Raw genomic sequence first — 14,828 nt, forward strand, 5'->3', positions numbered from 1 at the left:
CCCCACTTCTCCCGATCGACCCCGGCTCCCTGTCCAAATCGTCCCCTTTCCCCCAATTAACCCCAGCTTCATGTCATCTACCCTCGAAAGCGAAATTGATGACTTTGACTAACGTTCACTCCCCAAGAGGAGCATGTTTTACGTCCACCCCCTTCCCCTTCTTCATGACGATAACGTCCCACTTACAAGAGTTAGCCGACCCCGAAAGGAAATGTGAAAGTGTCGATACTTGGGTTAAAGGGAAGGGCGAGTCTCTACATAAGGACTCGATTTTGAGTATGACGTAGTACACTGTGTATAAAAGTCCAATTTCTCTCCACGTACGTCACGAATGAGCGACGAACAGGGTTATGAATTCCATAAGCAATGCACTCCTACAGACTCCATAAATGACGACTTCTGACTGTGACCGATGAACTTATCCCCCACCTACATAGGATTGGGGACGGAATTGAGATGTATAAATGTCGTCTCCTGCCAGTTTTTCTAAAACTTGTTTTCTACCCATTCAAAGATATAATCACCGGAGGAGAGGAGCTGGACGTAACGCACAGCCTGGCCACAGATCATGGAGCACGTGTGACGACCAAAGATGGAGCCGCAGAGCAACGAGACGCGGGACGAGGCATAACTTTCAAACTCAGCAGATGGAGGAATGAAGGGCTGCCTTGAAGCCCTCGACTCGCTGACCCACTTGTGCCTGAAGTCCCCCGCCCCCTTTTGAGTCCGACTGTTGGGCTCGCCTGCTCGTTGTCCTTTGCTCCCTTGGTCCCTTGGTATGTTCAAAGATCTGGCCCCACTCCGCCCTCTCTTCCCTCGATTATTCAACAAACTCTTTTATATAAACTTTGGCTATGGACTGGGATTTTGCCACGGAAAAAGAAAGACACACAGGTGCCCAGCATGAGGCACCCCTAAGAAAATGAGTTAGGAAACAGGACTGTGATCTAACAGCAGAGGACTGATCGCACCCTGCAACGCGTAAGGATGATTCCGAGCTGGACTTATAGCTCCACCGCCGGTGCTCAAAAGCGCCAACGAAAAGAAAAACGGACTAACAGAATCTACCAGTGGTGGCTCGTCGTTGAAAAATAAATTTTTCACTAAGACCCCCTTCCTGAACTTTCTCTCTCAAATTCTTGTTGCTTTCAAAATATGTTTGGTCACTTAAGTCTAAAAGTCTCATATAGCACTTTTTACTATATGTTGATGTAATTGAAAAGAAAGTCAGAACCTGAGTCTACAATATGTCGGAACGTTTTTTCTGATTGCCCTCGACTACGTGTTATGCCAATCTATGAATAACGCAGCGAATGTAAATTCATATGTACCGTATTCCGCCAATTGTATCGACTGCATATGACTACACTCGATTTACTAGCATTCGACGAACGTTATTTCATTGGCCACACATGACTATATGTACACTCCATCAGTTGGGGTAAACACAAATGTACTAGCTATGTTTAAAAGCGGCGACTGTTGAAATTGGCATTGTATATACACATAAGCGGCGTTCATTTGTGTTCACTGTACCCCTTGTTGTAAGCAGAACGGATAGCGCTAAAGCACTGACTGTGTCATCCCGCTAGCAAAGACACATGCACACGCGTACACGACAGCCATTTTAGGTATCATGGTTTTCCAGTTTGCGATTGATCACCAGCGCCCCTTCCCTGACCCTGCAAGCTTCCCCATGCACCCTGACCGCCCCCGCTCTCACATGCACGAGTCATGAGCCCTCCCCTCCCGCATGACTCTGTCACTGAGAATCGCACCCCGCGCCTGACCAAACCCCTCCTGTCCCTCCATGAATACACCTCCTTTGATGACCTCTTCCTCTGAACCTAATCGTCTACATGGACCGCTGGTCATCCCTTAGCCTGAGAATACAGTTTATTGCCCACTACTGTATGCACTCGTCTCTCTTGAAAGAAGCCACTATTGATCATGACCACCCCGCCCCCTGAGATTCGATCAGGCACACACATTCCAATGGAATCAGCAGAACTCTCAGCTGCGTGACAGCCCCCTCCCATTGCATGAAGGATAAGGGCCCCTTCTGTAGCCACGTGTTGGAATATCTTCGTACTTTACAATGTCTTGATTGTAATGAAGGATGTGTGTGTGTCATAAACCTGTGTATAAAAGACGAAGCCTCAGAGAAACTTGTTAGAGCATCTCCCGAAGACACTATGCGAGCGTCCCAAATGACATGCTCTCCTCTTGAGTAATAAACGTTGTTCTTGTTTTCCTGCCTCCAGCGCCCGTCTCTTTATTTGGTAATTATTCAAGATGGAAACGAAGAGTCGCCCTGCACCAGCAGCCTGGGCATCGGGTGCGATATGGGCTGACTTTTCAACACACCACACTAATAATTCTCCTGTGGAGCAAGCCATTAACACTCCTTCATTTCGCCTCTAGAATCCTGGCATACCTACTTTTCAACCAACTCACTCATTAACTCTGGCTCCCTTCACGACCACTTCCAATCTTGCTTCTGTGCTCTTCATTCAACAGAAAAATCACATTCCCACATTACTCAATTAATTTCATTTGATCATTACAATCACCTATTACCATCTTCATTCTTCTTGGTCGATCTTCAGGTGTTGACAATGTGGATCCCCCATCACTACTCTTGCCCCTATACCATTGGTATGCATGAACAGCTCTTTAATGCTTTTCCTTCTACCTATCTGGCTGCTCCTACTCAGTGGAGTGGGACTCCATAGATCGCAACCAAAACCCCTTCCTGTTTGTGTTCCTCAAATATCAGTTCTAAGGTCTCTTCCATTCTCCCTCTACACCACCTCACCTGGTGACATTATACCCTCTTTTCGCTTCTTCAACCTTCTCATTGTGGATGACACACAAACCTTTTATTTTTCCCGTCCTCGCTCCCTATCTCCATGCAAGCATCTCTGACTGCCTCACTGCAGTTCCACATAGAATGGGCCTCTGTCCCTTCCAGTAGCGGCCTGTAATGTGTAGAAGGGGTGGGGAAGGCATATCAATGCACACTCACTTTCACGTGCACACATATATTCACAAATACTCACATCCAGCACATACACATGCACACACCTATTCACAGCATGCATGCAAGCACAAAGAGACAAACATTCATTCATACATACACACATGCATGCACACCCAACATTAAAAAAGACACTGTTATTTCGGGTAGCGGGAGGGAAGCCTCAGTGGTTCCTGGAGGATTGGGATTGCCGCCACCTCTCACTGGCTGACCTTGTTATGGATCAGCCAATGAGAGGAGGTGGCAGTCTCTTACTCGTCACAGAGGGGGATTGGATCAGGGAGACTTCTGATCCCATCCCAGTCTGTGGCGAGCGCCACTGATGGACATTTGGCCCTTGGCTCTTCAGGGCTTGAAGCTGAAGTGCCCAGGCCCGAGTCGATCAGTGAAGTTGCCCCTCGTCACGAGGGGTAGAGACACCGAATACTTTGCCAGGCTGAGGAGGACATGCCCACTGGGCTGTGAAATCTTCAGCCTGGCAAATTTCGGCTCGGTCAGCCAGGTGCCTGCACATTTAGCACATGTACAGAATCTGGCTGCCAGACCCGACTAAAGAGTGTCTGTCAGGGTGACCTTTGCTCAGCCTGAAAGACACTTTCTCCTCGGATAAAGATGGAGCGGCTGATCCCTTCTGCTCAACTCTTCAAATACAGAAGTCCTTTACTTTTCCCTTCTCCTTTACTCCCATCACACCTCCAACCTCCGTCCATTTCCCTCCAAACAACCCAAACTTTGCCTTCCAATATATTACGCTAGGTTTTCTGTTCAACCCTTCCATGCACATGGAAGAACTACTTACCACCATCATCGCCTGTGGAGCAATTTACTAGGTCATGACCACAAGTAAAATACAATTGGGCCTCCCAATCCATATCGCAAATGCACTCATTTGTTACCTAGTACTTATCAAACTAGGCTATCCCGGCAGTCTGCTAGTTGGTCTCCCTCAGCATACCTTAAGCTCACTAGACAATATGCTTAGTTTCACAACTAGTACATTTTTCTACCTTCCAGAAACACTCCCACCAGGCCCTTTTCATCATAAAGCTGAGTGGCTCTTAGATGTAAGCAGGGCCATCTATAAATTGTTCAATATTTTACACAAAGGGTTCATAGTATTCTCCACACTACCTCAATGACATCTTGAACTGTTACACTCTTTCCAGAAATCTGCGTTCCTCACACGAAAAACGTATTGATCAAATCTAACACAGTATGCAGCCTCTAGATACTAGGCCGCGATTGGTGGAGTGCCCTGCTTCCCCGAATTCCTGCCTGCACCACTCTAAATGACCTCAAAACCAATCTAAAAATCACCTCTTGAAACTGGAGAGGAGGAATACATAAAGACACTTATCACAACAGAAAAGTAGCAAGTACTACGTAACCTGACTATTTGTGTTTTTTTGTTTCACTAATTTCTCACACAACAGTATACATGTACCATTGCTTCATTCAACCTTTCTGGTTTATGCTCCCTTGCATAATTACACTTCATATTATGTACCCCTTCCTCCCTTATGTGCACTATTTCTGTTCGAAATATCAACTCACTCATGCCATAATAACAAATAAATACAAACATAAACGTCGAGCATCTTGTGTTAATTGTTACTGTTAACTGGTACTTGTATCACACATATTCTGCTGTTAGTACCTCATCAGAGTCATATCCATAGTCAGGGATCTGATATTTGCCTCCCATATAGCTTCCGTTTTATAGAAACAACCAACCCAGTGTAGAACAATTTGAGCCCTTCAGGGAACCCAAACATACATATAAAATCCTAAAACGATGCCCCAATATTGGGGGTGAAATATCTTGTCAACAATTTGCACAAATTGAAAACACATACTCTCTACTCTGACAATCGACCACGAAGACCGACCTCAATCAACTGAAGGACTTCGCGGTTCCGAATGGGCAACAATGCCACCAAGATGGTGGTAAGCACTACACAAATGCACAGAACCTAACAGAAGGGTTTGTGTGATGTATGGAATTGCTGCAGTGCTGCTGCCTGACCCACCGAGTGGCGCGTCTTGGTCAGTGATATTAGGTGCTCGAGTCTGAGATTTTCCAACAATCACTATGGCCTACAAACTCAAAAACATGATGGGAAGAGTATGACGGGGCTTAGTTAGCACAGGGAAGTGAGAGACCTGAGGACTGCAACAATTATCTGGGGAGGAAACAATATTTTAAAAAATAAACAATATTTTACAGACTTTCAAAGCTATCAAAGCATTGAAATATCTGTATTTTGTAGAAGATCTTGAGAAATTTGAATATTAGTCACCGAACCTTCAGCAATGATTTTAATGTTGTCTCAGAATGGTTGCAGCCTCCCTCCCCCAAGATACACCCACCTGCCACTCAGATGGCAATTATATAGTGAAGGCATGGCATGTATCTGCAGAAATCGTGGTGATCTCTAGAATTACCATGCTGGAGGGTGGAGTACCCTTTTGTCCTTCACTTCCAGGGTAAGATAATCCTTGGGACAAACATGGTGTCTCTGGATGCCCTGGTCCTGAGGAACCACAGAATTCACTCAGCGACGTTCCAGATTCCTCTACTTTGGCCCTACACTGCCATTCTTACCAGCGTCTCTCCAGGGTTCAGGCACCTTTGATAGGCAGGAAGAAAGAGCCGAAACAGGGGCATCACCATGGTGGGATTTGCAAGGCTGTGCTGATATACACTGGCGTCCCATCATTCACCTAGTCTGGCAGTCCCACATACCACCCGTGGTCATGGTGTGGGAATGGCAAGGTTTAGCCCTGGGCAGAGATGGCACCTCTTGCCAGATCGAAATATGAGGGCTTTATTAGCTGCAAGTTTGAGGCTACAGCCCCAGTGAGATAGCTGAGGCGGTTAAGCGTCTACTGCGTTGCACCGTCTGTAAGTCACATGTTTCAAATCCAGTGAGATGGATTAGTGGGTTAATGTACCTGTTGCGCACACCTGAAGCCACGCCCCTGATTTCTACAACTGCTCTGTCTCTGGGAGAAGAGCTGTTTTCCAATGACTACATTGCGACTCGAGGAAGGAAGAGTCTCAAAATATCCTAAGTACAAATCCCATCTCACTGACTGAAATTCTGTTATCCTGGGCAAATGACGACTTGTCCTGTGGCCTCAGTTTCCTACTCTGCCAACAGTGGGACACATTCCATATGAGTACAAAACAGAGTGGCCACTGTGATAAAATGGCAACTGCTTCCAAATTAAAAACAGTACCACAAACGACAGAAAATTCAACAGATGCATTGTTATTATTCTGCCCACCCGCTCCCCTCCCTCGCTTTCCAAGCAAGGGAAGATACATTTATCACAGTCATCCTAGCCTCCGCCTGTGGCACTCGCAGATGGGTTGATAGCTGTGAATAAGAAAAAACTGCCTGACGCCAGCGAGGAGAACGCAGAAGCCAGCAGCCCAACTCACGCTGGGTCTCTCATTTCACTGTTTCGTGCCCAACAAGTTCGGAGGGGGGCCTGTGAAGAAACGTGAGTAAGTGCTTCTCAATCGATATGCATCTGAGCTGAAACAAATATATTTTTTTGCTTTCAACCAATTTTTTTTTTAATTGGCAGGTGCCGGAAAGCTCCACAAACGATAAAGTAACAACACACTTGACATACAAAACAAGCACTGACAAAGTTAAACGGCTGGCAGCCAAAGCCAGACCTATTGGCTTTGCCAATGCTTGTAATAATGGCAATTGATGGCTAGCCTTTAATCGCATATAAGGCAATAGCTGGTATTTTAGAGACGGTTAAGCCTGTCCTCAGGCTAATAATGACATTGACGTAAAATGATGTTTACAGTTACACCCAGGTGTGGCAGGAGGTAATACAAATGAAGGTCATGTGTCTATCACCACTCCTAAACACCTCCCATCTTTCAGCCCTAAAAACCCTTCACCGCCTCTACACTCCACCCATCCCTGATCCCTAAAAACCTCTCACTACCCCCAAACAACACCATCCTGGAACCCTAAAAACTCTTCATCACCTCTAAACTCCATCCATCCATGACCCCTAGGAACATCTCACCACTCCACCCCTAAAATCTCTTCCCACCCCTATGTTCTGCCCATCTGCCTAGAGCTCCTCCCCATCGTATATATCTCCACTAATTTACAAAACCCTAAAACCCCTTTCTAACCCTAAACTCCCCCATCCCTGACAGCTAAAACCCTCCCACCATCCCTAAATTCACACTCATCCCTGACCCCTCACTATGCCTAAACACCATCCATCCCTGAACAGTAGCAAGCCTTCACCAACTGCAAACATCACCCATCCCTCAATCCGAAAAACCCTCATCACCCTTAAACTCCACCCATCTCTAAACCTAAACCAGCATTGGAAAAGCCAGTGTGTTTAAGCCATGTTGTACACCAGCGTGGCTGATATTTAGCCTGGCTAAAAGTTAGAGTGTTGTAGAGACACAGAGTGTCAGGCATTTGAGTGGCATATAGTGTAGTCGAGTAGAATGACGTACGATGGAGTGGCGTAGAGTGAACTGGTGTAGAGTGCATTGGCGTAGAGTGTTGCAGAGTATTGTGGCGTAGATTGCAGTGGCATAGGGTGCAGCGGCATAGAATTCAGCGGTGTACAATGCAGCATTATAGAATGCAGTGGCATAGTGTTGGATATTAAGGTCGCTATGCTTCTGTAACGCTGGCGTGTTAATAATCCCCCATTTAAAAAAACAAGGGACAGTGGGGATCCTCCTTCATGGTCAGGGCAGCAAGCATGTGGAACCAGACGCCTGGTCAGCTGAGATGAATAATCGAGGAACGTAACCTTTTAAACTTTAGGGATTCTTGGACACCTATTGGATTCTGCCCATCCTCACCTGTAATTTTATGCCGAGCGCCAGGACTCTCTCTGAGCAGCTGTGTGCTATATAAAAGCCACTCATTCATTCATTTATAGTAGAAAGCAGTGGTGCAGCGTGCAGTGGCGTAGAGTTAAGTAGAGTGGTTGAGAATAGAGTGAGTAGAACAGTGCAGAGTAGAATATAGTGTCATTGAATGAAGTGGCATAGAGTTCAGTGACCCAGAGTGGAGTGCTGAAGAGTGCAGTGGCGTAAAGTGGAGTGATGCAGAGTAGAGTGGCTTAGAGTGCAGTGGTACAGAATGCAGAAGTGCAGAGTAGAGTGACAGAGTTCAGTGGCATAGAGTGTAGTATTGTAGAATGCAGTGGCTTAGAGTGGTGTTGAGTAGAGTAGCATTAATTACAGTGGAGCAGAGTAGAGTGCGATGGCGTAGAGTGCAGTGGCATAGAGTAGAGTGCTGCAGAGTAGAGTACTGCAGTGGCGTAGAGTAGAGTGGGCTGGTGTAGAGTGCATTGGTGTAGAGTGTTGCAGAGTGCTGTGATGTAGAGTGCAGTGGCGTATAGTACAGTGGCATACAATTCAGCGGCATATACAGCAGCGTCGTAGAATGCAGTGGCATAGATTAGAGAGGTGCATAGTAAAGTACAGTGGTGCAGAGTGGAGTAGTGCAGAGTAGAGTGACAGAGTGCAGTGACGTAGAGTGCAGTGGTGTAGAGATGAGTGATGTTGAGTGGCAGAGAGTGGTTTACAGTGTAGTGGCATAGAGTGTAGTGTCGTAGAATGAAGTGGCGAAGTGCAGTGGCGTAGAGTAGAGTGATGTAGAGTGACAGAGAATGCAGGGTTGTGGAGTGGTGTAAAGTAGAGTGGCATAGACTGCATTGGCAGAGAGTGCAGTAGTGCAGAGTAGAGTGGCATAGAGTTCAGTGGTGGAGAGTGTAGTGTTGTACAGTACAGTGTCAGAGTGCAGTGGTGTAGAGTGGTGAAGAGTGCATTGAAATAGAATGTAGTGGAATTGAGAGCAGTTGCATAGAAAGCATTGGTGCAGAGTTGAGTGCAGTGGCGTAGAGTGTGGTTGTATAAAGTGTATTGGCATAGAGTGCAGTGGTTTAGATTAGAGTGGCGTAGAGTGCAGTGGTATAGAGTGGAGTGGTGCAGAGTGGTGTAGAGTGCAGTAGGGCAGAGTAGAGTGAAGTGGCGTAGAGTAAAGTGGGATAGAGTGCAGTGGCATAACATAACATAACATGTACTTTTGTATAGCGCACGTATCACCCCAAAGTCTCAAGGCACTGAATAACAGATGTATATTGTTACCCAACTCAATGGTACTCATTTTATCGACCTCAGATGAATAAAAGGCTGAGTGGGCCCACCGGGATTAGAACCCATGACCATGAGGTCGAACACAGGCCCCTACAGTGGATGCATTTGTCCACTGCACCACCAGACCCGGCATGAGGGCAGTTGGGCAATGTAGATTAGAGTAGCGAATAATGGATAAGTAAAGACTGCAGATGCATAGAATTGAGTGTAAAAGAGTAAAGTGCATTGGCATAGAGTGTATTGTCATAGAGTGCAGTGGCACAGAGTGCAGTGTTGAAGAGTGGCATAGAGTGTCATGGAGTGGAGTTGAGCAGAGTAGATTGGAGTGGCAGTGGTGTAGAGTAGCGTAGAGTGCATTGACAGAGTAAAGTGGTACAGAGTACAGTAGAGAGGCGTAGAGTGAAGTGGCGGAGACTGGAGTGGTGCAGAGTGGAGTGGAGTGGAGTTGAGCAGAGTAGATTGGAGTGGCAGTGGTGTAGAGTAGAGTAGCGTAGAGTGCATTGACAGAGTGAAGTGGTACAGAGTACAGTAGAGAGGCGTAGAGTGAAGTGGCATAGAGTGCAGAGGCGGAGACTGGAGTGGTGCAGAGTGGAGTGGAGTGCAGTGGAGCAGAGTGCAGTGGTGTGGAGAGGTGTAATGTGGAGTGGTGCAGAGTAAAGTGCAGTGGCGGAGAGTGGTGCAGAGTAGATTGGAGTGGCATAGAGTGGAGTATGCCTGGTGTGGTAGCACACTGCCATTATAGACAACACATTTTCAATTTAAAAGACCATTACATTTGCACAGACGTACAGTTTTACGGATAAAACTATGCGGGCACAAACAATAATGCGTGGAAATAACATCACCTATGGTAATGATTTGTTTTGGTCATATTAAAGTATTTGCTTTCAACAAACTTCAGAATTAACAAAAAATGTGCTTCATTTGTGTTCCCAATTCTGATATAGTCTGAAATACTTGCACAGTTCTTTTAAAAGTTGTGTGCTAGAAAATAATCCTTTCCTTCCTCCAGTATCCAGCAAGATTGCCACATGAATCCTCTTACTTTGAAGTCAGAGAAAGAAAAGTAACATCCCACTCCCTCAGAAGACAGAGCCTGACATTTGACCTCGGTCTTTGAATGTACAGCAAATGTGACAAGATAAGAACAAGATTTACAGGCCTGTTTAGAGAGAGGAGCATTTATGGGATAATACAAGAGGAGTTGATATGAAAAGACGTTGCTCCTTGGGATTGAAGGACTCACCCTAGACAGCATAAAACAAATAAAGCCAGCAAATGGAAGGCCAGAAAATGTGTCTGTGTGTGTAGGAAAGTAGGATTTGCTTTCATGGTCACACCCACTTTTTGCTGGTGTCATTATGTTTTACTGACTAGTCTGACTGGGATCCTGCTAATCAGGACCCCAGTCTCTGTGCTTCTTCCATAAATTGGACATGGTGCATACTTAGGTACACTCCAGATTGGCTACTGGTGTACCCTTGTAAGTTCCTAGAATATGGTACTAAGGTACCCAGGGCATAGGTACACCAGGGGTCTACCATGGGCTGAAGCATGTGTTATGCCACCCATGAGAGACCACTCAAATTGTGATTATAGGCCTGCCATTGCAGCCTGTGTAAGCTGGTGCTAGCACCACTTACAACAGATATAGGTTTTCTTATATCTGAGGGCACTGCACTTAAAACCTATCAGTCACCCCTAAGGCAGGCCTTTCAATCCTGAAGGTAGGGTGCTCGGTTATAAGTGTGAGGGTGCCCTTACATGAGCAGGACACCCCTATAACCTTCGGAGTCCATTCTCCCGGATTGTAAGTGCATCAGCCATGAAGATACATGGAGTTGCCATGCGTCATTACATGATGGCTACCTCTAAACTAGCAGTAACGAACCCTGTCATGTTTGGTATCAAACATGTTGTGGTCATATGATTCCATGCACTGTAATCTCCTCCGGGAGGCCCTCAGTGCTCCCGGTACCAGTCTTCTAGACCAGGACAGCAAACTATGGTTGCTGTCGACCAAAGACACAAATCTGCCCTCCGGCTGCTGAAACAAGCTCGAGCAGGGTAAGGCAGGACAATAGGTTTCCTGTCACAGGGAGGTGTGACCACCTCCCAAACAGGACTTAGTGTATTGGGACAGGGTGGGGGCACTTGCACTGCTTTGAAGGGCACATTTGGTGCCCTCCTTGCATACTCCAGTTGGAACCAGTTCCATGAGCCATTGGCTCCCGCTCTGGCACAAAACTGGATAAAGAACATGGGAGTATAATCCCCACTGTCCAGCCCCTCCTCTGGAAGGGACCCCTGAATCGTCCCAACCCTTACCGTAGGAAACTTAATGGCTTACCTGTGGGTGGGTCCCTAGATTCCTCGTGGGACAAGATTCATAACCAAAACCACTTCAGCTTCAAATGTCTGGGCACTTAGGACTTTGGTTTGGGAACCAAGACGGCAACTGGGAAGACTCTTGCTGCTCCTAGTCATGTCGTCCTGCAAGTCTGCTGCAATGTCTGTACCTGTGCTCCATAAAGGTTCTTCACAGGGCCTGTGGACATCCAAGACACCCAACAGAATCTCCCTTGGAGTGAAGCAGTGACTCCCCTGCATCTACATGCACCGCAACAAAGCTGACCAGTCTGCTGTTCCTGAGCTCTTACAGACTCCAAAAAGTTCAGCAACGCAGGTGGAGGTTCTACAACTCCCTTGAGGCCTGCCCTGTCTTTACAGCAAGTTTGAAGTCACTATCCCTCGTCGAAACCGCTGGAGCGGTACTCATGTGCACCTGGCCAACTTGCCGTTGCAAAGGCTTGTTGGCCCTCTCCTCCAGAGATCTTCAGGCTCCAAGAAGCTCAAGCCTGTCCTGCAGCCAAAATCTTCGACTGCACCACAACCTTTGCACCTTGGCCTTCCTTCTTTGGTGAGCTGCTCAAGGTCCTCTTGCGACTTCTATACCTCCAGCCTGTGGGTCCTCTTGAGGGTCTTCTTTGGCTCCAGTAGGCTCTCCTGCTTGTTCGGGCCTAGTTTGACTTACCTGCTTGTGCTGAGTCACTTGGACCTTGCTGGTCCCAGCACTGCACCTTTTTGTATGACTAAGTTTGTTGCCGTTGCCAAGGCTTGTTGGTGCCCTTGCCAGACACTGACCCCTTGGCTCTTGTTATCCAACATGGGCAGGCTGTGAACAGCTGCAGGTCTTCCACAGTGTTGGCTGGTCTGCACAGCTGCAACTTCAAGGGCCTCGTCAACTCTCCTGCATCTCCGACATTGGTAGGTATTCGAATTTCGTGCCTCATGGTCACTCCTGAGTGGCATAGACTCTGTCCCCTCTGCTTGCAGGTACCTCTCATGTTGAATCCACCTTTGGGTTCCACCGGACTTTTTCACCTTCTTCTCCAGCGGCATCTTCACTGAAGTCCTGCATTGTGGTCTACGGCAGTTTCCAACGTCACTTTGCACCTATGCACCCAGCTTCCCTGGTGTAGGTATCCTGGTTCCTGGGGTATCCACGGGTGGGGCGACCCTTCAACCCTCAATATTCCACAGGGTTTCTTCAGGGTCCGCTGTGAAGGGTTCTTTTTCTTTAGAACTGCAACTGCGACTTACCTACTGACTTACATTAAGCATGCAGTTGTGTTCCCACTCTACACACGACCTCCGTGGGGTTCCTAGATACTCATCTTGGGTGGTTCCTTGGGTCCTCGGCTCTTCTACATATTCCATGTCCAATCTCGGCTGAGGTCGTGGTTCGCATTTCACTATTTTAGTATATGGTTTGGTCTCCCCCTTGAGACCACTTTGTATTTGGGCTACTTACGTTTTCTAATTCCAAAGTATTTGTGTTTATTGTGTTTATATATCTGGGTAGGAGATATTGCAATATGTTACTGAGTGTTTATAATAAATACATATTTTTATAACTACACTGTGTGGTTTTTTTCTCACTTAACCAATACAATAAGATTAAGTACTGCTAAAACAAGCTGCTTTACACTCCTGGACTAAACCTGAAGGCTGCTCTCCACAGCTACCAATTAGAGAGCTTTCTATGGTTGTCTAAGACCACTAAAATCACAATAAGGGTTGTCTGGATTAAGTGCAGGGTGCTACACTTCACATATTTGAGCACCATATACTAAGCCAGCCTCCTACAGAGTTACAAACCACAAATCCAATGGCGAGCAGCAAGTGGAATGCATTCCCAGGGAAGTTTCTAAATGTCTCGAGATGTCGTTAGTAAACCAGACAGCTGTGCAGTCTAATAGGCTTTGATCTAAAAACCCACACCGCACCTTAACTTCAGTCACCCCTGGGCCTCAAAAAGGCCCTTTTAACCCCAAACTCGCCTGTCCATGATTCCTAGAAAGCCCTCTCCATCCCTATACACAACCTTTCCATGAACCTGAAAAGCTCTTCACCACCACCACTCCTACACACCACCGAACCCATTACCCTTCAAAAAAGGTTAAAGTGATAATATATTAAGTAAAAATGGCATGTAAAACTTAACATTTTAAACAACAAAACACAGTAATTCACCAGCTACAGTTAACTGAAGTAGCTATAACTTGCACACTCAGCCTGCACACTCACCAAGCACAGTGATGACAATAATGATGTTGTTTCAGGTGTAATCAATGGGGTTATCAATGACATCATAGAACATGTCATGAGTGATGTAATTTGTGAGGTCATAAGCAGTGCATGGTGAGTAGCCAGCCAATTATAGCGCTCACTCTGAAAATGTTCCCTTAGCCAACCCTATGGCTGGAATTTCAGTCCAACGGCACAGATATCTATCAATTTTGAACCTTCATTTCTACAATACTACGGAGAAGAATTAGTATCAAAGGCATTTTAATGTTTTTTGAATGCCTTAGTAAAAACACTGCATGGTAACACCATGGGGTTCATTAGGGAAGCTTACAAGGTTCTGCAGTACCATAGGGTGGACACTTGAACAGCAGCTCCAGTGGTACTTTTGATTTACCTCACGAATGGGCCACGCTGGGTCCAGCATGAGTATCATGGTACAAGTGGCCTATTTTTTATTTTTTTCATTTTAATCCCAGAAGGTTGGGGGCGGTCCCCTCGTCGCTCTTTTTCAGGACATATTGACTAAGTCCAGTATTGGTGGCCGTAACATTTTCTTCACAGTTGTGACAAGCCAATCAGATCCTGGTGTCCCACGGGTCCAAACCAGTCCTGCAGTACCGAAATGCCTGACAGGAGAAAAACCACCATCATCCATTTGGAAAGCCCTATTTTTAGTTTTCAGTACCGCAGGGCCAGCAGACGTTACTTATCTTTGGTAACGCCTTCTCTGGTAGGGACTCCTTAGAATTATCTCCAGGTGTCAGACTGAATTCTGAAATTTTCGTGACCAGTACTCCTGCGCACGGTAGTTAGGCTCCGCATGGCATCACCAGCGTTGCCCGCACCGGAAGTGACATGGGCGGTGCCTATATAGGTGCCACCCCAGCATTCTGACATCAGTTTCTTTTCAAGACTTTCCACAGCAGGAGCACAGAGCCACGAGGAACACTGATCACTGGTGTGGAAAACTAGGGCCCTGAAAGGGGAAAGCCCTGTCCCTAGATATCCGTTTGCAGAGTGAGGAGG

General features: G+C 46.5%; 1 protein-coding gene across 1 annotated transcript in view; it reads right to left on the reverse strand.

The window, feature by feature from the left end:
* MORN1 (MORN repeat containing 1) overlaps positions 1 to 14,828 on the reverse strand; it is a 1,183,152-nt gene that overhangs the window by 44,634 nt on the left and 1,123,690 nt on the right. The window lies entirely within an intron of this gene.

Source organism: Lissotriton helveticus, chromosome 5_1 (assembly GCF_964261635.1).
Source record: "Lissotriton helveticus chromosome 5_1, aLisHel1.1, whole genome shotgun sequence".
Taxonomy (NCBI): domain Eukaryota; kingdom Metazoa; phylum Chordata; class Amphibia; order Caudata; family Salamandridae; genus Lissotriton; species Lissotriton helveticus.